The following is a 24,348-nucleotide window of genomic DNA, read 5'->3' as shown; positions in this document are numbered from 1 at the left end:
CACGGTAGAGCACAGCAGAGAACAGCTGAGCACTTGAAGTTGCTATAATATCTATTTCTCTTGTTTAACCATTTTTTAATTACAGGAAGTGTAAATCAATGTCCAATACACCATTTTAAGTCTATTGAATCAAAAAACTTATAGAGCAATTCATGAACAAAAAGTTTTAGAAAAACGCACATCAAAGCACTTGAATTTTTTAAAATTATTCAAGTTATTTGAGTTCTTTTGTCGGGAAATTGAGTTCTATTGTCAAGCACTTGAGTTCTCCATGGCAGAGCACGCCAGCGCACGCCAGCGCACGCCAGTGCACGCCAATGCACGCCAGTTCACGCCAGTGCACGCCAGACCACGACAGAGCACGCCAGAGCACGCCAGTGCAAGCCATTGCACGACAGAGCACGCCAGAGCACGCCAGAGCACGGCTGTGCACGCCAATGCACGCCAGTGCACGACAGAGCACGCCAGAGCACGCCAGAGCACGCCAATGCACGCCAGTGCACGCCAGAGCACGCCAGTGCACGCCAGTGCACGCCAATGCACGCCAGAGCACGCCAATGCACGCCAGTGCACGCCAATACACGCCAGTGCACGCCAGAGTATGCCAGTAAACGCCAATGCACGCCAGAGCACGCCAATGCACGCCAATGCACGCCAGAGCACACCAGTGCACGCCGATACACGCCAGAGCACGCCAATGCACGCCAGAGCACGCCAGTGAACGCCAATGCACGCCAGAGCACGCCAGTGCACGCCTGAGTACGCCAATGCACGCCAGAGAACGCCAGTGCACGCCAGAGCACGCCAGTGCACGCCAATGCACGCCAGTGCACGCCAGAGCACGCCAGTGAACACCAATGCACGCCAGAGCACGCCAGTGCGTGCCAGTGCACGCCAAAGCACGCCAGACGCAAGGTACACAACGCACGCAAGAGCACGGTAGAGCACAGCAGAGAACAGCTGCGTACTTGAAGTTGCTATAATATTTATTTCTCTTGTTAAAACCATTTTTTAATTACAGGAAGTGTAAATCAATGTTCAATACACCATTTTAAGTCTATTGAATCAATAAATTTATAGAGCAATTCATGAACAAAAAGTTTTAGAAAAACGCACATCACAGCACTTGAATTTTTTAAAATTATTCAAGTTATTTTTAGTTCTTTTGTCGGGTAGTCGAGTTCTATTGTCAAGCTCTTGAGTTCTGCATAGCAGAGCACGCCAGTGCACGCCAATGCACGCCAGAGAACGCCAGAGCATGCCAGTGCCCGTCAGTGAACGCCAGTGCACGCCAGAGCACGCCAATGCACGCCAGTGCACGCCAATACACGCCAGTGCACGCCAATGCACGCCAGAGCACGCCAATGCACGCCAGTGCACGCCAATACACGCCAGTGCACGCCAGAGTATGCCAGTAAACGCCAATGCACGCCAGAGCACACCAGTGCACGCCGATACACGCCAGAGCACGCCAATGCACGCCAGAGCACGCCAGTGAACGCCAATGCACGCCAGAGCACGCCAGTGCACGCCAGTGCACGCCAGTGCACGCCAGAGCACGCCAGTGAACACCAATGCACGCCAGAGCACGCCAGTGCGTGCCAGTGCACGCCAAAGCACGCCAGACGCAAGGTACACAACGCACGCAAGAGCACGGTAGAGCACAGCAGAGAACAGCTGCGCACTTGAAGTTGCTATAATATTTATTTCTCTTGTTAAAACCATTTTTTAATTACAGGAAGTGTAAATCAATGTTCAATACACCATTTTTAGTCTATTGAATCAATAAATTTATAGAGCAATTCATGAACAAAAAGTTTTAGAAAAACGCACATCACAGCACTTGAATTTTTTAAAATTATTCAAGTTTTTTTTAGTTCTTTTGTCGGGTAGACGAGTTCTATTGTCAAGCTCTTGAGTTCTGCATAGCAGAGCACGCCAGTGCACGCCAATGCACGCCAGAGAACGCCAGAGCATGCCAGTGCCCGTCAGTGAACGCCAGTGCACGCCAGAGCACGCCAATGCACGCCAGAGCACGCCAGTTCATTCCAATGCACGCCAATGCACGCCAATGCACGCCAGAGCACGCCAGAGCACGCCAGAGCACGCCAGAGCACGCCAGTGAACGCCAGTGCATGCCAGTGCACGCCAGAGCACGCCAGTGCATGCCAGTGCACGCCAGTGCATGTCAGTGCACGCCAGAGCACGCCAGAGCACGCCAGTGCACGCCAGAGCACGCCAATGAACGCCAATGCACGCCAGAGCACGTCAGTGCACGCCAATGCACGCCAGAGCACGCCAGGGCACGCCTGAGTACACCAGTTAACGCCAGAGCACGCCACTGCACGCCAGAGCACGCCAGTGCACTCCAGAGCACGCCAGAGCACGCCAGAGTACGCCAGAGCACGCCAGAGCACGCCAGAGCACGCCAGAGAACGCTAGAGCACGCCAGAGCACGCTAGAGCAAACAAGAGCACGCCAGTGCACGCCAGTGCACGCCAATGCACGCCAGAGCACGCCAGGGCACGTCTGAGTACGCCAGTTCACGCCAGAGCACGCCAGTGCACGTCAGTGCACGCCAGTGCAATCCAGAGCACGCCAGAGCACGCAAGAGCACGCAAGAGCACGCAAGAGCACGCCAGAGCACGCCAGAGAACGCTAGAGCACGCCAGAGCACGCTAGAGCAAACAAGAGCACGCCAGTGCACGCCAGTTCACGCCAGTGCACGCCAGAGCACACCAGAGCACACCAGAGCACGCCAGTCTACGCCAGAGCACGCCAGAGCACGCCAGTGCACGCCAGAGCACGCCAGTGCACGCCAGTACACGCCAGTGCAAGCCAGTGCAAGCCAGTGCACGCCAGTTCATGCCTTTGCACGCCAGAGCACGCCAATGCACGCCAGTGCATGCCAATGCACGCCAGTGCATGCGAATGAACGCCAGAGCACGCCAGTTCCCGCCAGAGTACGCCAGTGCACGCCAATGCACGCCAAAGCACGCCAATGCACGCCAGAGCACGCCAGTGCACGCCAGAGCACGCCAGAGCACGCCAGTGCACGCCAATACATGCCAGAGCACGCCAGTGCACGCCAATGCACGCCAGAGCACGCCAATGCACGCCAGAGCACACCAGTGCACGCCGATACACGCCAGAGCACGCCAATGCACGCCAGAGCACGCCAGTGAACGCAAATGCACGCCAGAGCACGCCAGTGCACGCCTGAGTACGCCAGTGCACGCCAGAGCACGCCAGAGCAAGCCAGAGCACGCCAGTGCACGCCAGTGCACGCCAATGCACGCCAGTGCATGCCAGAGCACGCCAATGCACGCCAGTGCATGCCAGAGCACGCCAGTGCATGCCAGTGCACGCCAAAGCACGCCAGACGCAAGGTACACAACGCACGGAATATCACGGTAGAGCACAGCAGAGAACAGCTGCGCACTTGTAGTTGCTATAATATTTATTTCTCTTGTTAAAACCATTTTTTAATTACAGGAAGTGTAAATCAATGTTCAATACACCATTTTAAGTCTATTGAATCAATAAATTTATAGAGCAATTCATGAACAAAAAGTTTTAGAAAAACGCACAACACAGCACTTGAATTTTTTAAAATTATTCAAGTTATTTGAGTTCTTTTGTCGGGAAATTTAGTTCTATTATCAAGCCTTTGAATTCTCCTAACAGAGCACGCCAGAGCACGCCAGCGCACGCCAGTGCACGCCAATGCACACCCGTGCACGCCAATGCACGCCAGAGCACGCCAGTGCACGCCAGAACACGACAGAGCACGCCAGAGCGCGCTAGTGCACGCCGGTGCACGCCAGAGCACGCTTTTGCACGCCAGTGCACGCCAGAGCACGCCAGAGCACGCCAGTGCACGCCAGAGCACGCCAGAGAACGCCAGTGCACGCCAGAGCACGCCAGAGAACAGTAGAGCACGCCAGAGCACGCTAGAGCAAACAAGAGCACGCCCGTGCACGCCAGTGCACGCCAGAGCACGCCAGTGCACGCCAGAGCACGCCAGTGCACGCCAGAGCACGCCAGTGCACGCCAGAGCACGCCAGTGCACGCCAGAGCACGCCTGTGCACGCTAATGCACGCCAGAGCACGCCAGTGCACGCCAATGCACGCCAGAGCACGCCTGTCTACGCTTATGCACGCCAGAGCACGCCAGAGCACGCCAATGCACGCCAGTGCACGCCAGAGCACGCCAGTGCACGCCAATGCACGCCAGAGCACGCCAGAGCACGCCAGTGAACGCCAATGCACGCCAGTGCACGCCAATGCACGCCAAAGCACGCCAATGCACGCCAACCATTTTATAATTACAGGAAGTGTAAATCAATGTCCAATACACAATTTTAAGTCTATTGAATCAAAAAATTTATAGAGCAATTCATGAACAAAAAGTTAAAAAAAAACGCACATCGCAGCACTTGAATTTTTTAAAATAATTCAAGTTATTTGAGTTCTTTTGTCGGGAAATTCAGTTCTATGTCAAGCACTTGAGTTCTCCATAGCAGAGCACGCCAGAGCACGCCAGCGCACGCCAGTGCACGCCAATGCACGCCAGAGCACGCCAATGCACGCCAATGCAAGCCAGAGCACGCCAGTTCACGCCAGTGCACGCCAGAACACGACAGAGCACGCCAGAGCACGCCAGTGCATGCCATTGCACGCCAGAGCACGCCAGTATACGCCAGAGCACGCCAGTGCATGCCAGTGCACGCCAGAGCACGTCAGTGCACGCCAGAGCACGCCAGAGCTAGCCAGAGCACGCCAATGCACGCCAGAGCACGCCAATGCACGTCAGAGCACGCCAGTGAACGCCAATGCACGCCAGTGCACGCCAGAGCACGCTTGTATACGCCAGAGCACGCCAGAGCACGCCAGTGCATGCCAGTGCACGCCAGTGCACGCAAGTGCAAGCCAGTGCACGCCAGAGCACGCCAGATTACGCCAGTACACGCCAGAGCACGCCAGAGTACGCCAGTGCATGCCAGTGCACGCCAGTGCATGCCAGTGCATGCCAGTGCACGCCAGTGCACGCCAATGCACGCCAATGCATAACAGTGCACGCCAGAGTACTCCGGTGCACGCCAATGCACGCCAAAGCACGCCAATGCACGCCAGTGCACGCCAAAGCACGCCAGTGCACGCAAGAGCACACCAGAGCACGCCAGAGCACGCCAGTGCACGCCAGTGCATGCCAGTGCACGCCAGAGCACGCCAGTGAATGCCAGTGCACGCCAGAGCACGCCAGAGCACGGTAGAGCACGCCAGACGCAAGGTACACAACGCTAGCAAGAGCACGGTAGAGCACAGCAGAGAACAGCTGCGCACTTGAAGTTGCTATAATATTTATTTCTCTTGTTAAAACCATTTTTTAATTACAGGAAGTGTAAATCAATGTTCAATACACCATTTTAAGTCTATTGAATCAATAAATTGATAGAGCAATTCATGAACAAAAAGTTATAGAAAAACGCACAACACAGCACTTGAATTTTTTAAAATAATTCAAGTTATTTGAGTTCTTTTGTCGGGTAGTGGAGCTCTATTGTCAAGCACTTGAGTTCTGCATAGCAGAGCATGCCAGCGCACGCCAGCGCACACCAGAGCACGCCACAGCACGCCAAAGCACGCCAGAGCACTCCAGTGAACGCCGGTGCACGCCAATGCACGCCAGAGTACGCCAATGCACGCCAGTGCACGCCAAAGCACGACAGAGCACGACAGAGCACGCCAGTGCACGTCAGTGCACGCCAGAGCATTCCAGAGCACGCAAGAGCACACCAGAGCACGCCAATGCACGCCAGTGCACGCCAGTGCACGCCAATGCACGCCAGAGCACGCCAGTGCACGCCAGAGCAGGCCAGAGCAGGCCAGAGCACGCTAGAGCACGCCAATGCACGCCAGTGCACGCCAGAGCACGCCAGAGCACGCCAGTGCACGCCAGTGCACGTTAGTGCACGCCAGAGTAAGCTAGAGCACGCCAGAGCACGCCAATGCACGCCAGAGCACGCCAGTGCACGCTAGTGCACGCCAGAGCACGCAAATGCACGCCAGTGCACGCCAGAGCACGCCAGAGCACGCCAGTGCACGTCAGTGCACGCCAGAGCACGCCAGAGCACACCAGACCACGCTTGAGCTTACCAAAGCACGCCAGTGCACGCCAGACCAAGCTAGAGCACGCCAGAGCACGCTAGAGCACGCCAGTGCACGCCAATGCACGCCAGAGCACGCCAGAGCACGCCAGAGCACGCCAGAGCACGCCAGAGCATGCCAGAGAACGCTAGAGTACGTCAGTGCACGCCAGAGTACGCTAGAGCACGCCAGAGCACGCCAATGCACGCCAATGCACGCCAGAGCACGCCACTGCACGCTAGTGCACGCCAGAGCACGCAAATGCACGCCAGTGCACGCCAGAGCACGCCAGAGCACGCCAGTGCATGCCAGTGCACGCCAGAGCACGCCAGAGCACGCCATAGCACGCCAGAGCACGCTAGGGCACGCTAGAGCACGCCAAAGCACGCCAGTGCACGCCAGAGCAAGCTAGAGCACGCCAGAGCACGCTAGAGCACGCCAGTGCACGTCAGTGCACGCCAGAGCATTCCAAAGCACGCCAGAGCACGCCAGAGCACGCCAATGCACGCAAGTGCACGCTAATGCACGCCAGAGCACGCCAGTGCCCGCCAATGCACGCCAGAGCACGCCAATGCACGCCAGTGCACGCCAAAGCACGCCAGTGCACGCCAGTGCACGCCAATGCACCCCAGAGCACGCCAATGCACGCCAGTGCACGCCAGCGCACGGCAGTGCACGCCAATGCACGCCAGAGCACGCCAATGCACGTCAGTGCACGCCAATGCACCCCAGAGCAAGCCAATGCACGCCAATGAACGCCAGAGCATGCCAGTGCACGCCACAGCACACCACAGCACGCCAATGCACGCCAATGCACGCCAGAGCACGCTAGTGCAAGCCAATGCACGCCAATGCACGCCAGTGCACGCCAGAGCACGCCAGATCACGCCAATGCACGCTAGAGCACGCCAGAACACGCCAGCGCACGCCAGAGCACGCCAGAGCACGCCAAAGCACGCCAGAGCACGCCAGTGCACGTCAGAGCACGCCAGTGCACGCCAGAGCACGCCAGTGCACGCCAGAGCACGCCAATGCACGCCAGAGCACGCCAGTGCCCGCCAATGCACGCCAGAGCACGCCATTGCACGCCAGTGCACGCCTGTGCATGCCAGTGCACGCCAGAGCACGCCATTGCACGCCAGTGCACGCCTGTGCATGCCAGTGCACGCCAGAGCACGCCAGAGCACGGTAGAACACAGCAGAGAACAGCTCATTACTTCAAGTTGCTATATTATTTATTTCTCATTTAAAAACAATTTTTGAATTACAGGATGTGTAAATCAATGTCCAATACACCATTTCAAGTCTATTGAATCAATAAATTTATAGAGCAATTCATGAATCAAAAGTTTTAGAAAAACGCAAATCACAGCACTGGAATTTTTTTTTTAATTTTTCAAGTTATTTGAGTTCTTTTGTCGGGTAGTGGAGTTCTATTGTCAAGCACTTGAGTTCTGCATAGCAGAGCACGCCAGTGCACGCCAGAGCACAACAGTGCACGTTAGAGCACAACAGTGCACGCCAGTGCACGCCAATGCACGCCAGTTCACGCAAGAGCACGGCAGTGCACGCCAATGCACGCCAGAGCACGTTAGTGCACGCCAGTGCACGCCAATGCACGCCAATGCACGCCATAGCACGCCAATGCCTGCCAATGCACGCTAGAGCACGCCAGTACACGCCAGTGCATGCCAGTGCACGCCAGAGCACGCCAGAGCACGGTAGAGCACAGCAAAGAAACAGCTCAGCACTTGAAGTTGCTATAATATTTATTTCTCTTGTTAAAACCATTTTTTAATTACAGGATGTGTAAATCAATGTCCAATACACCATTTCAAGTCTATTGAATCAATAAATTTATAGAGCAATTCATGAATAAAAAGGTTTAGAAAAACGCACATCACAGCACTGGAATTTTTTAAAATTTTTCAAGTTATTTGAGTTCTTTTGTCGGGTAGTTGAGTTCTATTGTCAAGCACTTGAGTTCTGCATAGCAGGGCACGCCAGAACACTGCACGCACGAACAGCACGCCAGTGCACACCAGTGCATGCCAGAGCAAGCCAGTGCACGCCAATGCACACCAGAGCACGCCAGTGCACACCAGTGCACGCCAGAGCACGCCAGTGCACGCCAGTGCACGCCAGAGCACGCAAATGCACGCTAGTGCACGCCAGAGCACGCAACTGCACGCTAATGCACGCCAGTGCACGCCAGTGCACACCAATGCACCCAAGAACATGCCAATGCACGCCAATGAACGCCAGAGCACGGCAGTGCACGCCAATGCACGCCAGAGCACGCCAATGCACGCCAATGCACGCCAATGCAAGCCAGAGCACGCCAGTACACGCCAGTGCATGCCAGTGCACGCCAGAGCACGCCAGAGCACGGTAGAGCACAGCAAAGAAACAGCTCAGCACTTGAAGTTGCTATAATATTTATTTCTCTTGTTAAAACCATTTTTTAATTACAGGATGTGTAAATCAATGTCCAATACACCATTTCAAGTCTATTGAATCAATAAATTTATAGAGCAATTCATGAATAAAAAGTTTTAGAAAAACGCACATCACAGCACTGGAATTTTTTAAAATTTTTCAAGTTATTTGAGTTCTTTTGTCGGGTAGTTGAGTTCTATTGCACATGTGCACATGTGCACATGCCAGTGCACGCCAGAGCACGTCAGTGCACGCCAGAGCACGCCAGAGCTAGCCAGAGCACGCCAATGCACGCCAGAGCACGCCAATGCACGTCAGAGCACGCCAGTGAACGCCAATGCACGCCAGTGCACGCCAGAGCACGCTTGTATACGCCAGAGCACGCCAGAGCACGCCAGTGCATGCCAGTGCACGCCAGTGCACGCCAGTGCAAGCCAGTGCACGCCAGAGCACGCCAGATTACGCCAGTACACGCCAGAGCAAGCCAGAGTACGCCAGTGCATGCCAGTGCACGCCAGTGCATGCCAGTGCATGCCAGTGCACGCCAGTGCACGTTAATGCACGCCAATGCATGCCAGTGCACGCCAGAGTACTCCGGTGCACGCCAATGCACGCCAAAGCACGCCAATGCACGCCAGTGCACGCCAGAGCACGCCAGAGCACGCCAAAGCACACTTGTGCACGCAAGAGCACACCAGAGCACGCCAGAGCACGCCAGTGCACGCCAGTGCATGCCAGTGCACGCCAGAGCACGCCAGTGCATGCCAGTGCACACCAGAGCACGCCAGAGCACGGTAGAGCACGCCAGACGCAAGGTACACAACGCACGCAAGAGCACGGTAGAGCACAGCAGAGAACAGCTGCGCACTTGAAGTTGCTATAATATTTATTTCTCTTGTTAAAACCATTTTTTAATTACAGGAAGTGTAAATCAATGTTCAATACACCATTTTAAGTCTATTGAATCAATAAATTTATAGAGCAATTCATGAACAAAAAGTTTTAGAAAAACGCACAACACAGCACTTGAATTTTTTAAAATAATTCAAGTTATTTGAGTTCTTTTGTCGGGTAGTGGAGTTCTATTGTCAAGCACTTGAGTTCTGCATAGCAGAGCATGCCAGCGCACGCCAGCGCACACCAGAGCACGCCAAAGCACGCCAAAGCACGCCAGAGCACTCCAGTGAACGCCGGTGCACGCCAATGCACGCCAGAGTACGCCAATGCACGCCAGTGCACGCCAAAGCACGCCAGAGCACGCAAGAGCACGCCAGAGCACGCCAGTGCACGTCAGTGCACGCCAGAGCATTCCAGAGCACGCAAGAGCACACCAGAGCACGCCAGAGCACGCCAGTGCACGCCAGTGCACGCCAATGCACGCCAGAGCACGCCAGTGCACGCCAGAGCACGCCAGAGCACGCCAGAGCACGCCAGAGCACGCCAGAGCACGCCATAGCACGCCAGAGCACGCTAGAGCACGCCAATGCACGCCAGTGCACGCCAGAGCACGCCAGAGCACGCCAGTGCACGCCAGTGCACGTTAGTGCACGCCAGAGTAAGCTAGAGCACGCCAGAGCACGCCAATGCACGCCAGAGCACGCCAGTGCACGCTAGTGCACTCCAGAGCACGCAAATGCACGCCAGTGCACGCCAGAGCACGCCAGAGCACGCCAGTGCACGTCAGTACACGCCAGAGCACGCCAGAGCACACCAGAGCACGCTTGAGCTTGCCAAAGCACGCCAGTGCACGCCAGACCAAGCTAGAGCACGCCAGAGCACGCTAGAGCACGCCAGTGCACGCCAATGCACGCCAGAGCACGCCAGAGCACGCCAGAGCACGCCAGAGCACGCCAGAGCATGCCAGAGCACGCTAGAGTACGTCAGTGCACGCCAGAGTACGCTAGAGCACGCCAGAGCACGCCAATGCACGCCAATGCACGCCAGAGCACGCCAGTGCACGCTTGTGCACGCCAGAACACGCAAATGCACGCCAGTGCACGCCAGAGCACGCCAGAGCACGCCAGTGCATGCCAGTGCACGCCAGAGCACGCCAGAGCACGCCATAGCACGCAAGAGCACGCTAGAGCACGCTAGAGCACGCCAAAGCACGCCAGTGCACGCCAGAGCAAGCTAGAGCACTCCAGAGCACGCTAGAGCACGCCAGTGCACGTCAGTGCACGCCAGAGCATTCCAAAGCACGCCAGAGCACGCCAGAGCACGCCAATGCACGCCAGTGCACGCCAGAGCACGCCAGTGCACGTCAGTGCACGCCAGTGCACGTCAGTGCACGCCAGAGCACGCCAGTGCACGTCAGTGCACGCCAGTGCACGCCAGAGCACGCAAGTGCACGCTAATGCACGCCAAAGCACGCCAGTGCCCGCCAATGCACGCCAGAGCACGCCAATGCACGCCAAAGCACGCCAGTGCACGCCAGTGCACGCCAATGCACCCCAGAGCACGCCAATGCACGCCAGTGCACGCCAGCGCACGGCAGTGCACGCCAATGCACGCCAGAGCACGCCAATGCACGTCAGTGCACGCCAATGCACCCCAGAGCAAGCCAATGCACGCCAATGAACGCCAGAGCACGCCAGTGCACGCCACAGCACGCCACAGCACGCCAATGCACGCCAATGCACGCCAGAGCACGCTAGTGCAAGCCAATGCACGCCAATGCACGCCAGTGCACGCCAGAGCACGCCAGATCACGCCAATGCACGCTAGAGCACGCCAGAACACGCCAGCGCACGCCAGAGCACGCCAATGCACGCCACAGCACGCCAGTGCACGCCAATGCACGCCAGAGCACCCCAATGCACGCCATTGCACGCCAGAGCACGCCAGTGCACGCCAGTGCACGCCTGTGCATGCCAGTGCACGCCAGAGCATGCCAGAGCACGGTAGAACACAGCAGAGAACAGCTCAGCACTTCAAGTTGCTATATTATTTATTTCTCTTTTTAAAACCATTTTTGAATTACAGGATGTGTAAATCAATGTCCAATACACCATTTCAAGTCTATTGAATCAATAAATTTATAGAGCAATTCATGAATCAAAAGTTTTAGAAAAACGCAAATCACAGCACTGGAATTTTTTTTAAAATTTTTCAAGTTATTTGAGTTCTTTTGTCGGGTAGTGGAGTTCTATTGTCAAGCACTTTAGTTCTGCATAGCAGAGCACGCCAGTGCACGCCAGAGCACAACAGTGCACGTTAGAGCACAACAGTGCACGCCAGTGCACGCCAATGCACGCCAGTTCACGCAAGAGCACGGCAGTGCACGCCAATGCACGCCAGAGCACGTTAGTGCACGCCAGTGCACGCCAGTGCACGCCAATGCACGCCATAGCACGCCAATGCCTGCCAATGCACGCTAGAGCACGCCAGTACACGCCAGTGCATGCCAGTGCACGCCAGAGCACGCCAGAGCACGGTAGAGCACAGCAAAGAAACAGCTCAGCACTTGAAGTTGCTATAATATTTATTTCTCTTGTTAAAACCATTTTTTAATTACAGGATGTGTAAATCAATGTCCAATACACCATTTCAAGTCTATTGAATCAATAAATTTATAGAGTAATTCATGAATAAAAAGTTTTAGAAAAACGCACATCACAGCACTGGAATTTTTTAAAATTTTTCAAGTTATTTGAGTTCTTTTGTCGGGTAGTTGAGTTCTATTGTCAAGCACTTGAGTTCTGCATAGCAGGGCACGCCAGAACACTGCACGCACGCACAGCACGCCAGTGCACACCAGTGCATGCCAGAGCAAGCCAGTGCACGCCACTGCACGCCAGAGCACGCCAGTGCACACCAGTGCACACCAGAGCACGCCAGTGCACGCCAGTGCACGCCAGAGCACGCAAATGCACGCCAGTGCACGCCAGAGCACGCAACTGCACGCTAATGCACGCCAGTGCACGCCAGTGCACGCCAATGCACCCAAGGACACGCCAATGCACGCCAGTGAACGCCAGAGCACGGCAGTGCACGCCAATGCACGCCAGAGCACGCCAATGCACGCCACTGCACGCCAGTGCACGCCAGAGCACGGCAGTGCACGCCAATGCACGCCAGAGCACGCCAATGCACGCCAGTGCACGCCAGTGCACGCCAGAGCACGCCAGCACACGCCACAGCACGCCACAGCACGCCAAAGCACGCCACAGCACGCCAAAGCATCCAGTGCACGCCAGTGTACGCCAATGCACGCCAGAGCACGCCAATGCACGCCAGTGCACGCCAGTGCACGCCGGAGCACGCCAATGCACGCCAGAGCACGCCAGAGCACGCCAGTGCACGTCAGTGCACGCCAGAGCACGTCAGAGCACGCCAATGCACGCCAATGCACGCCAGAGCACGCCAGTGCACGCCAATGCACACAAGATTACGCCAATGCACGCCAGTGCACGCCAATGCACACCAGAGCACGCCAATGCACGCCAGAGATCGCCAGTGCACGTCAATGCACGCCAATGAACGCCAGAGCACGCCAGATCACGCCAGAGCACGCCAGTGCACGCCAGAGCACGCCAGTGCACGCCAGAGCACGCCAGAGCACGCCAACACACGCCAGTGCACGCCAGAGCACGCCAGTGCACGCCAATGCACGCCAATGCACGCCAGAGCACGCCAGAGCACGCCAGAGCAACGGTAGAGCACAGAAGAGAACAGCTCAGCACTTGAAGTTGCTATAATATTTATTTCTCTTGTTAAAACCATTTTTTAATTACAGGATGTGTAAATCAATGTCCAATACACCATTTCAAGTCTATTGAATTAATAAATTGATATAGCAATTCATGAACAAAAAGTTTTAGAAAAACGCACATCACAGCACTTAAATTTTTAAAAATTATTCAAGTTATTTGAGTTTTTTTGTCGGGTAGTGGAGTTCTATTGTCAAGCACTTGAGTTCTTCATAGCAGAGCACGCCAGAGCACGCCAGCGCACGCCACAGCACGCCACAGCACGACAAAGCACACCACAGCACGCCAGAGCACGCCAGTGCACGCCAGAGCACGCCAGTGCACGCCAGAGCACGCCAGTGCACGCTTATGCACGCCAGTGCACGCCAATGAACGCCAGAACAAGCCAATGCACGCCAACGCACGCCAGAGCAAGCCAGTGCACGCCAATGCACGCAAGATTACGCCAATGCACGCCAGTGCACGCCAATGCACGCCAGTGCACGCCAATGCACGCCAGAGAACGCCAGTGCACGTCAATGAACGCCATAGCACGCCAATGCACGCCAGTGCACGCCAGAGCACGCCAGTGCACGCCAGGGTACTCCAGAGCATGCCAATGCACGCCAGTGAACGCCAGAGCACGCCAGTGCAAGCCAATGCACGCCAGTAAACACCAGAGCACGCCAGTGCACGCCAGAGCACGCCAGTGCATGCCAGGACACGCCAGTGCACGCCAGAGCACGCCAATGCACGCCAATGCACGCCAGAGCACGCCAGTGCACGCCAGTGCACGCAAGATTACGCAAATGCACGCCAGTGCACGCCAATGCACGCCAGAGAACTCCAGAGAACGCCAGTGCACGTCAATGAACGCCATAGCACGCCAATGCACGCCAGTGCACGCCAGAGCACGCCAAAGCACGCCAGTGCACGCCAATGCATGCCAGTGCACACCAGTGCACGCCAGAGCACGCCAGAGCACGCCAGAGCACGCCAGTGCACACCAGTGCACGCCAGAGCACGCCAGTGCAAGCCAATGCACGCCAGAGCACGCCAATGCACGCCAATGCACGCCAATGCACGCCAGTGCACGCCAGAGCACGCCAGTGCACGCCAATGCACGCCAGTGCTCGCCATTGCACGCCAGAGCACGCCAGAGCACGCCAGTGCACGCCAAAGCACGCCAGTGCACGCCAGAGCACGCCAATGCACGCCAGTGCACGCCAGAGCACGCTAGAGCACGCCAAAGCACGCCAGTGCACGCCGGAGCACGCCAGTGCACGCCAAAGCACGCCAGTGCACGCCAGAGCACGCCAGAGCACGCCAGTGCACGCCAGAGCACGCCAGTGCACGCCAGAGCACGCTAGAGCACGCCAAAGCACGCCAGTGCACGCCAGAGCACGCCAGAGCACGCCAGTGCACGCCAATGCACGCCAGAGCACGCCAATGCACGCCAGAGCACGCCAGTGCACGCTAATGCACGCCAGTGCACGCCAGAGCACGCCAGAGCACGCCAATGCACGCCAGAGCACGCCAATGCACGCCAGTAAACGCCAAAGCACGCCAATTCACGCCAGAGCACGCCAGAGCACGTTAGTGCACGCCAGAGCACGCCAGAGCACGCCAGTGCACGCCAATGAACGCCAGTGCACGCTAGAGCACGCCAGAGCACGCCAGTGCACGCCAGCGCACGCAAGTGCACGCCAGAGCACGCCAGTGCACGCCAATGCACGCCAGTGCACGCCAGTGCACGGCAATGCACGGCAGTGCACGCCAATGCACGCCAATGCACGCCAGAGCACGCCAGTGCACGCCAATGCACGCAAGATTTCGCCAATGAACGCCAGTGCACGCCAATGCACGCCCGAGCACGCCAGTGCATGCCAGAGCACGCCAGTGCACGCCAGAGCACGCCAGTGCACGCCAGTGCACGACAATGCACGCCAATGCACGCCAGAGCACGCCAGAGCACGCCAGAGCACGGTAGAGCACAGCAGAGAACAGCTCAGCACTTGAAAATGCTATAATATTTATTTCTCTTGTTAAAACCATTTTTTAATTACAGGATGTGTAAATCAATGTCCAATACACCATTTCAAGTCTATTGAATCAATAAATTGATAGAGCAATTCATGAACAAAAAGTTTTAGAAAAACGCACATAACATTACTTGAATTTTTAAAAATTTTTCAAGTTATTTGAGTTCTTTTGTCGGGTAGTGGAGTTCTATTGTCAAGCACTTGAGTTCTGCATAGCAGAGCACGCCAGAGCACGCCAGCGCACGCCACAGCACGCCACAGCACGCCAAAGCACACCAGAGCACTCCAGTGAACGCCGGTGCACGCAAATGCACGCCAGAGTATGCCAATGCACGCCAGTGCACGCCAAAGCACGCCAGAGCACGCCAGTGCACATCAGAGCACGCCAGAGCACGCCAGAGCACGCCAGAGCACGCTAGAGCACGCCAAAGCACGCCAGTGCACAGCAGAGCAAGCTAGAGCACGCTAAAGCATGCCAGTGAACGCCAGACGCTAAACCACGCCAGTGTACGCCAGAGCACGCCAGAGCATGCCAATACACGCCAGAGCACGCCAATGCACGCCAGTGCACGCCACTGCACGCCAGAGCACGCCAGTGCACGCCAGACCACGCCAGAGCACGCCAAAGCACGCCAGAGCACTCCAGAGCACGCTAGAGCACGCCAATGGCTCGCCAGAGCATGCCAGAGCACGCCAGAGCACGGTAGAGCATGCCAGAGCACGCTAGAGTGCGTCAGTGCACGCCAGAGTACGCTAGAGCACGCCAGAGCACGCCAATGCACGCCAATGCACGCCAGAGCACGCCAGTGCACGCTAGTGCACGCCAGAGCACGCAAATGCACGCCAGTGCACGCCAGAGCACGCCAGAGCACGCCAGAGCACGCTAGAGCACGCCAGTGCACGTCAGTGCACGCCAGAGCATTCCAAAGCACGCCAGAGCACGCCAGAGCACGCCAATGCACGCCAGGCACGCCAGAGCACGCCATTGCACGTCAGTGCACACCAGAGCACGCCAGAGCACGTCAGAGCACGCCAATGCACGCCAGAGCACGCCAATGCACACCAGTGTACGCCAGAGCACGCTAGAGCACGCCAAAGCACGCCAGTGCACGCCGGAGCACGCCAGTGTACGCCAGAGCACGCTAGTGCATGCCAATGCACGCCAGAGCACGACAGTGCACGTCAGTGAACAGCAGAGCACGCCAGAGCACGCAAGAGCACGCAAGAGCACGCTAGAGCACGCCAGAGCACGCCAGTGAACGCCAGTGCACGCCAGAGCCGCCAGTGCACGCCAATGCACGCCAGAGCACGCCAATGCACGCCAATGCACGCCAGAGCACGCCAATGCACGCCAGAGCACGCCAGAGCACTTAAATGCACGCCAGAGCACGCCAGTGCACGTAAGTGCACGCCAGAGCACGCCAGAGCACGCCAGAGCACGCCAAAGCACGCCAAAGCACGCCAGTGCACGCCAGAGCAAGCTAGAGCACGCCAGAGCACGCTAGAGCACGCCAGTGCACGCCAGAGCACGCTAATGCACGCCAGTGCACGCCAGAGCACGCCAGAGCACGCAAATACACGCCAGAGCACGCCAGTGCACGCCAATGCACGCCAGAGCACGCCAATGAACGCCACAGCACGCCAGTGCACGCCACAGCACGCCACAGCACGCCAATGCACGCCAGTGCACGCCAGAGCACGCTATTGCAAGCCAATGCACGCTAGAGCACGCCAGAGCACGCCAGTGCGCGCCAGAGCACGCCAATGCACGCCAATGCACGCCAGAGCACGCCAGTGCACGCCAATGCACGACAGAGCACGACAGTGCACGTCAGTGAACAGCAGAGCACGCCAGAGCACGCCAGAGCACGCCAGAGCACGCCAGAGCACGCCAGAGCACGCCAGAGCACGCCAGAGCACGCCAGTGCACGCCAGTGCACGCTAGAGCACGCCAGAGCACGCCAGTGCACGCCAATGCACGACAGAGCACGACAGTGCACGTCAGTGAACAGCAGAGCACGCCAGAGCACGCCAGAGCACGCCAGAGCACGCCAGAGCACGCCAGAGCACGCCAGAGCACGCCAGAGCACGCCAGTGCACGCCAGTGCACGCCAGTGCACGCCAAAGCACGCCAGAGCACGCCAGTGCACGCCAGAGCACGCCAGTGCACGCCAATGCATGCCAATGCACGCCAGAGCACGCCAGAGCACGCCAGAGCACGCCAGAGCACGGTAGAGCACAGCAGAGAACAGATCAGCAATTGAAGTTGCTATAATATTTATTTCTCTTGTTAAAACCAGTTTTTTAATTACAGGATGTGTAAATCAATGTCCAATACACCATTTCAAGTCTATTGAATTAATAAATTGATAGAGCAATTCATGAACAAAAAGTTTTAGAAAAACGCACATCACAGCACTTGAATTTTTTAAAATTATTCAAGTTATTTGAGTTCTTTTTTCGGGTAGTGGAGTTCTATTGTCAAGCACTTGAGTTCTGCATAGCAGAGCACGCCAGAGCACGCCAGCGCACGCCACAGCACGCCACAGCACGCCAAAGCACACCAGAGCACTCCAGTGAACGCCGGTGCACGCAAATGCACGCCAGAGTATGCCAATGCACGCCAGTGCACGCCAAAGCACGCCAGAGCACGCCAGTGCACATCAGAGCACGCCAGAGCACGCCAGAGCACGCCAGAGCACGCTAGAGCACGCCAAAGCACGCCAGTGCACAGCAGAGCAAGCTAGAGCACGCTAGAGCATGCCAGTGCACGCCAGACGCTAAACAACGCCAGTGTACGCCAGAGCACGCCAGAGCATGCCAATACACGCCAGAGCACGCCAATGCACGCCAGTGCACGCCACTGCACGCCAGAGCACGCCAGACCACGCCAGAGCACGCCAGTGCACGCCAGAGCACTCCAGAGCACGCTAGAGCACGCCAATGGCTCACCAGAGCATGCCAGAGCACGCCAGAGCACGGTAGAGCATGCCAGAGCACCCTAGAGTGCGTCAGTGCACGCCAGAGCACGCTAGAGCACGCCAGTGCACGTCAGTGCACGCCAGAGCATTCCAAAGCACGCCAGAGCACGCCAGAGCACGCCAATGCACGCCAGGCACGCCAGAGCACGCCATTGCACGTCAGTGCACGCCAGAGCACGCCAGAGCACGCCAGAGCACGCCAATGCACGCCAGAGCACGCCAATGCACACCAGTGTACGCCAGAGCACGCTAGAGCACGCCAAAGCACGCCAGTGCACGCCGGAGCACGCCAGTGTACGCCAGAGCACGCTAGTGCATGCCAATGCACGCCAGAGCACGACAGTGCACGTCAGTGAACAGCAGAGCACGCCAGAGCACGCCAGAGCACGCCAGAGCACGCCAGAGCACGCTAGAGCACGCCAGAGCACGCCAGTGAACGCCAGTGCACGCCAGAGCCGCCAGTGCACGCCAATGCACGCCAGAGCACGCCAATGCACGCCAATGCACGCCAGAGCACGCCAATGCACGCCAGAGCACGCCAGAGCACTTAAATGCACGCCAGTGCACGCTAATGCACGCCAGAGCACGCCAGTGCACGCCAATGCACGCCAGTGCACGCCAATGCACGCCAATGCACGCCATTGCATGCTAATGCACGCCAGAGCACGCCAATGCACGCCAGTGCACGGCAGTGCACGGCAGTGCACGCCAATGCACGCCAGAGCACGCCAGTGCACGCCAATGCACGCCAGAGCACGCCAGTGCACGTAAGTGCACGCCAGAGCACGCCAGAGCACGCCAGAGCACGCCAAAGCACGCCAAAGCACGCCAGTGCACGCCAGAGCAAGCTAGAGCACGCCAGAGCACGCTAGAGCACGCCAGTGCACGCCAGAGCACGCTAATGCACGCCAGTGCACGCCAGAGCACGCCAGAGCACGCAAATACACGCCAGAGCACGCCAGTGCACGCCAATGCACGCCAGAGCACGCCAATGAACGCCACAGCACGCCAGTGCACGCCACAGCACGCCACAGCACGCCAATGCACGCCAGTGCACGCCAGAGCACGCTATTGCAAGCCAATGCACGCTAGAGCACGCCAGAGCACGCCAGTGCGCGCCAGAGCACGCCAATGCACGCCAATGCACGCCAGAGCACGCCAGTGCACGCCAATGCACGACAGAGCACGACAGTGCACGTCAGTGAACAGCAGAGCACGCCAGAGCACGCCAGAGCACGCCAGAGCACGCCAGAGCACGCCAGAGCACGCCAGAGCACGCCAGAGCACGCCAGTGCACGCCAGTGCACGCCAAAGCACGCCAGAGCACGCCAGTGCACGCCAGAGCACGCCAGTGCACGCCAGAGCACGCCAGTGCACGCCAATGCATGCTAATGCACGCCAGAGCACGCCAGAGCACGCCAGATCACGGTAGAGCACAGCAGAGAACAGATCAGCAATTGAAGTTGCTATAATATTTATTTCTCTTGTTAAAACCATTTTTTAATTACAGGATGTGTAAATCAATGTCCAATACACCATTTCAAGTCTATTGAATTAATAAATTGATAGAGCAATTCATGAACAAAAAGTTTTAGAAAAACGCACATCACAGCACTTGAATTTTTTAAAATTATTCAAGTTATTTGAGTTCTTTTGTCGGGTAGTGGAGTTCTATTGTCAAGTACTTGAAATCTGCATAGCAGAGCACGCCAGAGCACGCCAGCGCACGCCACAGCACATCACAGCACGCCAAAGCACACCACAGCACGCCAGAGCACGCCAGTGCACGCCAGAGCACGACAAAGCACGCCAGAGCACGCCAGTACACGCCAGAGCACCTCAGAGCACGCCAGTGCATGCCAGTGCACGCCAGAGCACGCCAGAGCATGCCAGAGCACGCCATTGCACGCCAGAGCACGCCAATGCACGCCAGAGCATGCCAGTGCACGCCAGAGTACGCCAGTGCACGCCAATGAACGCCAATGCACACCAATGCACGCCAGTGCACGCCAGAGCACGCCAGAGCACGCCAGAGCACGCCAGAGCACGCCAGAGCACGCCAGAGCATGCCAGTGCACGCCAGTGCACGCCAGAGCACGCCAGAGCACGCAAGTGCACGCCAGATTACGCCAGAGCACGCCAGAGCACGGTAGAGCACAGCAGAGAACAGCTTAGCACTTGAAGTTGCTATAATATTTATTTCTCTTGTTAAAACCATTTTTTAATTACAGGATGTGTAAATCAATGTCCAATACACCATTTTAAGCCTATTGAATCAAAAAATTTATAGAGCAATTCATGAACAAGAAGTTTTAGAAAAACGCACATCACAGCACTTGAATTTTTTAAAAATATTCAAGTTATTTTAGTTCTTTTGTCGGGTAGTTGAATTTTATTGTCAAGCACTTGAGTTCTGCATAGCAGAGCACGCCAGAGCACGCCAGTGCACGCCAGAGCACGCCAGAGCACGCCAGAGCACGGCAGAGCACGCCAGTGCACGCCGGAGCACGCCAGGGCATACCAGTGCACGTCAGAGTACGCCAGTGCACGCCAGAGGACGCCAGTGCACGTCAGAGCACGCCAGTAAACGCCAGTGCATGCCATAGCACGCCAATGCACGTCAGTGCACGCCAGAGCACGCCAGAGCACGCCAGTGCACGCCAGTGCACGCCAGAGCACGCTAGAGTACGCTAGAGCACGCCAGTGCACGCCAGAGCACTCCAGTGCACGCCAATGCACGCCAGTGCACGCCAGAGCACGGAAATGCACGGCAATGCACGCCAATGCACGCCACAGCCCGTCAGTGTATGCCAGTGCACGCCAGAGCACGCCAGTGCATGGCAGTGCACGCCAGTGTACGCCAATGCACGCCAGAGCACGCCAATGCACGCCAGAGCACGCCAGAGCACGCCAGTGCACGCCAATGCACGCCACAGCCCGTCAGTTTATGCCAGTGCACGCCAGAGCACGCCAGTGCATTGCAGTGCACGCCAGTGCACGCCAATGCACGCCAGAGCACGCCAATAAACGCCAGAGCACGCCAGTGCACGCCAGTGCACGCCAATGCACGCCAATGCACGCCAGTGCACGCCAGAGCACGCCAGTGCACGCCAGAGAACGCCAGAGCACGCCAAAGCAAGCCAGTGCACGACAGAGCACACCAGAGCACGCCAGAGCACGCCAGTGCACGCCAGTGCACGCCAATGCACGCCAATGCACGCCAGTGCACGCCAGAGCACGCAAGTGCACGCCAGAGCACGCCAGAGCACGCCAAAGCAAGCCAGTGCACGACAGAGCACACCAGAGCACGCCAGAGCACGCCAGTGCACGCCAGTGCATGCCAGTGCACGCCAGAGCACGCCAGTGCATGCCAATGCACGCCAGAGCACGCAAGTGCATGCCAGTGCACGCCAGAGCACGCCAGTGCATGCCAATGCACGCCAGAGCACGCAAGTGCATGCCAGTGCACGCCAGAGCACGCCAGAGCACGCCAGTGCACGCCAGAGCACGCCAGAGCACGCCAAAGCACGCCAGTGCCTGCCAGTGCACGCCAGAGCACGCCAGAGCACGCCAGAGCACGCCAGAGCACGCCAGAGCACGCCAGTGCATGCCAGTGCACGCCAGAGCACGCCAGTGCACGCCAGAGCACGCCAGAGCACGGTAGAGCACAGCAGAGAACAGCTGAGCACTTGAAGTTGCAATAATATTTATTTCTCTTGTTAAAACCATTTTTTAATTACAGGATGTGTAAATCAATGTCCAATACACCATTTTAAGTCTATTTAATCAAACAATTTTAGAGCAATTCATGAACAAAAAGTTTTAGAAAAACGCACATCACAGCACTTGAATTTTTTAAAAATATTCAAGTTATTTTAGTTCTTCGGTCGGGTAGTTGAATTCTATTGTCAAGCACTTGAGTTCTGCGTAGCAGAGCACGCCAGAGCACGCCAGTGCACGCCAGAGCACGACAGAGCACGCCAGAGCACGCCAGTACACGCCAGAGCACGTCAGAGCACGCCAGAGCACGCCAGTGCACGCCAGAGCACGCCAGTGCATGCCAGTGCACGCCAGAGTACGCCAGAGGAAGCCAGTGCACGTCAGAGCACGCCAGTGCACGCCAGAGCACGCCAGTGCATGCCAGAGCACGCCAGTGCACGCCAGTGCACGCCAATGCACGCCAATGCACGCCAATGCACGCCAGAGCACGCCAGTGCACGCCAGAGTACGCCAGTGCACGCCACTGCACGCAAAAGCACGCCAATGCACACCAGTGCACGCCAGAGCACGCCAGAGCACGCCAGAGCACAGCAGAGAACAGCTGAGCACTTGAAGTTGCTATAATATTTATTTCTCTTGTTAAAACCATTTTTTAATTACAGGATGTGGAAATCAATGTCCAATACACCATTTTAAGTCTATTGAATCAAAAAATTTATAGAGCAATTCATGAACAAAATGTTTTAGAAAAACGCACATCACAGCACTTGAATTTTTTAAAAATATTCAAGTTATTTTAGTTGTTTTGTCGGGTAGTTGAATTCTATTGTCAAGCACTTGAGTTCTGCGAAGTTGAGCACGCCAGAGCACACCAGTGCACGCCAGAGCACGACAGAGCACGCCAGTACACGCCAGAGCACGGCAGAGCACGGCAGAGTACGCCAGTGCACGCCAGAGCGCGCCAGTGCATGCCAGTGCACGCCAGAGTACGCCAGAGTACTCCGGTGCACGCCAATAAACGCCAAATCACGCCAATGCACAACAGAGCACGACAGAGCACGACAGAGCACGCCAGTACACGCCAGAGCACGCCAGAGTACGCCAGTGCATGCCAGTGAACGCCAGAGCACGCCAGTGCACGCCAGTGCACGCCAGTGCATGCCAGTGCACGCCAGAGCACGCCAGTGCATGCCAGAGCACGCCAGTGCACGCCAATGCACGCCAATCCACGCCAGATCACGCCAGTGCACGCCAGAGCACGCCAATGCCCGCAATAGGAAGCCAGTGCACACCAATGCACGCCAGAGCACGCCACTGCACGCCAGTGCACGCCACTGCACGCCATTGCACGCCAGAGCACGCCAGTGCATGCCAGAGCACGCCAGTGCACGCCAATGCACGCCAATGCACGCCAGAGCACGCCAGTGCACGCCAGAGTACTCCGGTGCACGCCAATGCACGCCAAAGCACGCCAATGCACGCCAGTGCACGCCAGAGTTCTCCGGAGCACGCCAATGCACGCCAGAGCACGCCAGAGCACGCCAAAGTATGCCATTGAACGACAGAGCACGCCAGAGCACGCCAGTACACGCCAGAGCACGCCAGAGTACGCCAGTGCATGCCAGTGCACGCCAGAGAACGCCAGTGCACGCCAGAGCACGCCAGTGCATGCCAGTGCACGCCAGAGCACGCCAGTGCACGCCAGTGCACGCCAATGCACGCCAATGCACGCCAATGCACGCCAGAGCACGCCAGTGCACGCCAGAGTACGCCAGTGCACGCCAATGCACGCAAAAGCACGCCAATGCACGCCAGTGCACACCAGAGCACGCCAGCGCACGCCAGTGCACACCAGAGCACGCCAGCGCACGCCAGATCACGCCAGTGCACGCCAGTGCATTCCAGTGCATGCCAGTGCATGCTAGTGCATGCCAGTGCATGCCAGTGCACGCCAGAGCACGGTAGAGCACAGTAGAGAACAGCTGAGCACTTTAAGTTGCTATAATATTTATTTCTCTTGTTAAAACCATTTTTTAATTACAGGATGTGTAAATCAATGTCCAATACACCATTTTAAGTCTATTGAATCAAAAAATTTATAGAGAAATTCATGAACAAAAAGTTTTAGAAAAACGCACATCACAGCACTTGAATTTTTTAAAATTATTCAAGTTATTTGAGTTCTTTTGTCGGGTAGTGGAGTTCTATTGTCAAGCACTTGAGTTCTGCATAGCAGAGCACGCCAGAGCCACCAGTGCACGCCAGAGCACGCCAGAGCACGCCAGTGCATGCCAGTGCACGCCAGTGCACGCCAGTGCAAGCCAGTGC

The sequence above is a fragment of the Daphnia pulicaria genome, chromosome 6 (genome assembly GCF_021234035.1).
Source record: "Daphnia pulicaria isolate SC F1-1A chromosome 6, SC_F0-13Bv2, whole genome shotgun sequence".
Taxonomy (NCBI): domain Eukaryota; kingdom Metazoa; phylum Arthropoda; class Branchiopoda; order Diplostraca; family Daphniidae; genus Daphnia; species Daphnia pulicaria.
This window is presented reverse-complemented; position numbering follows the sequence as displayed.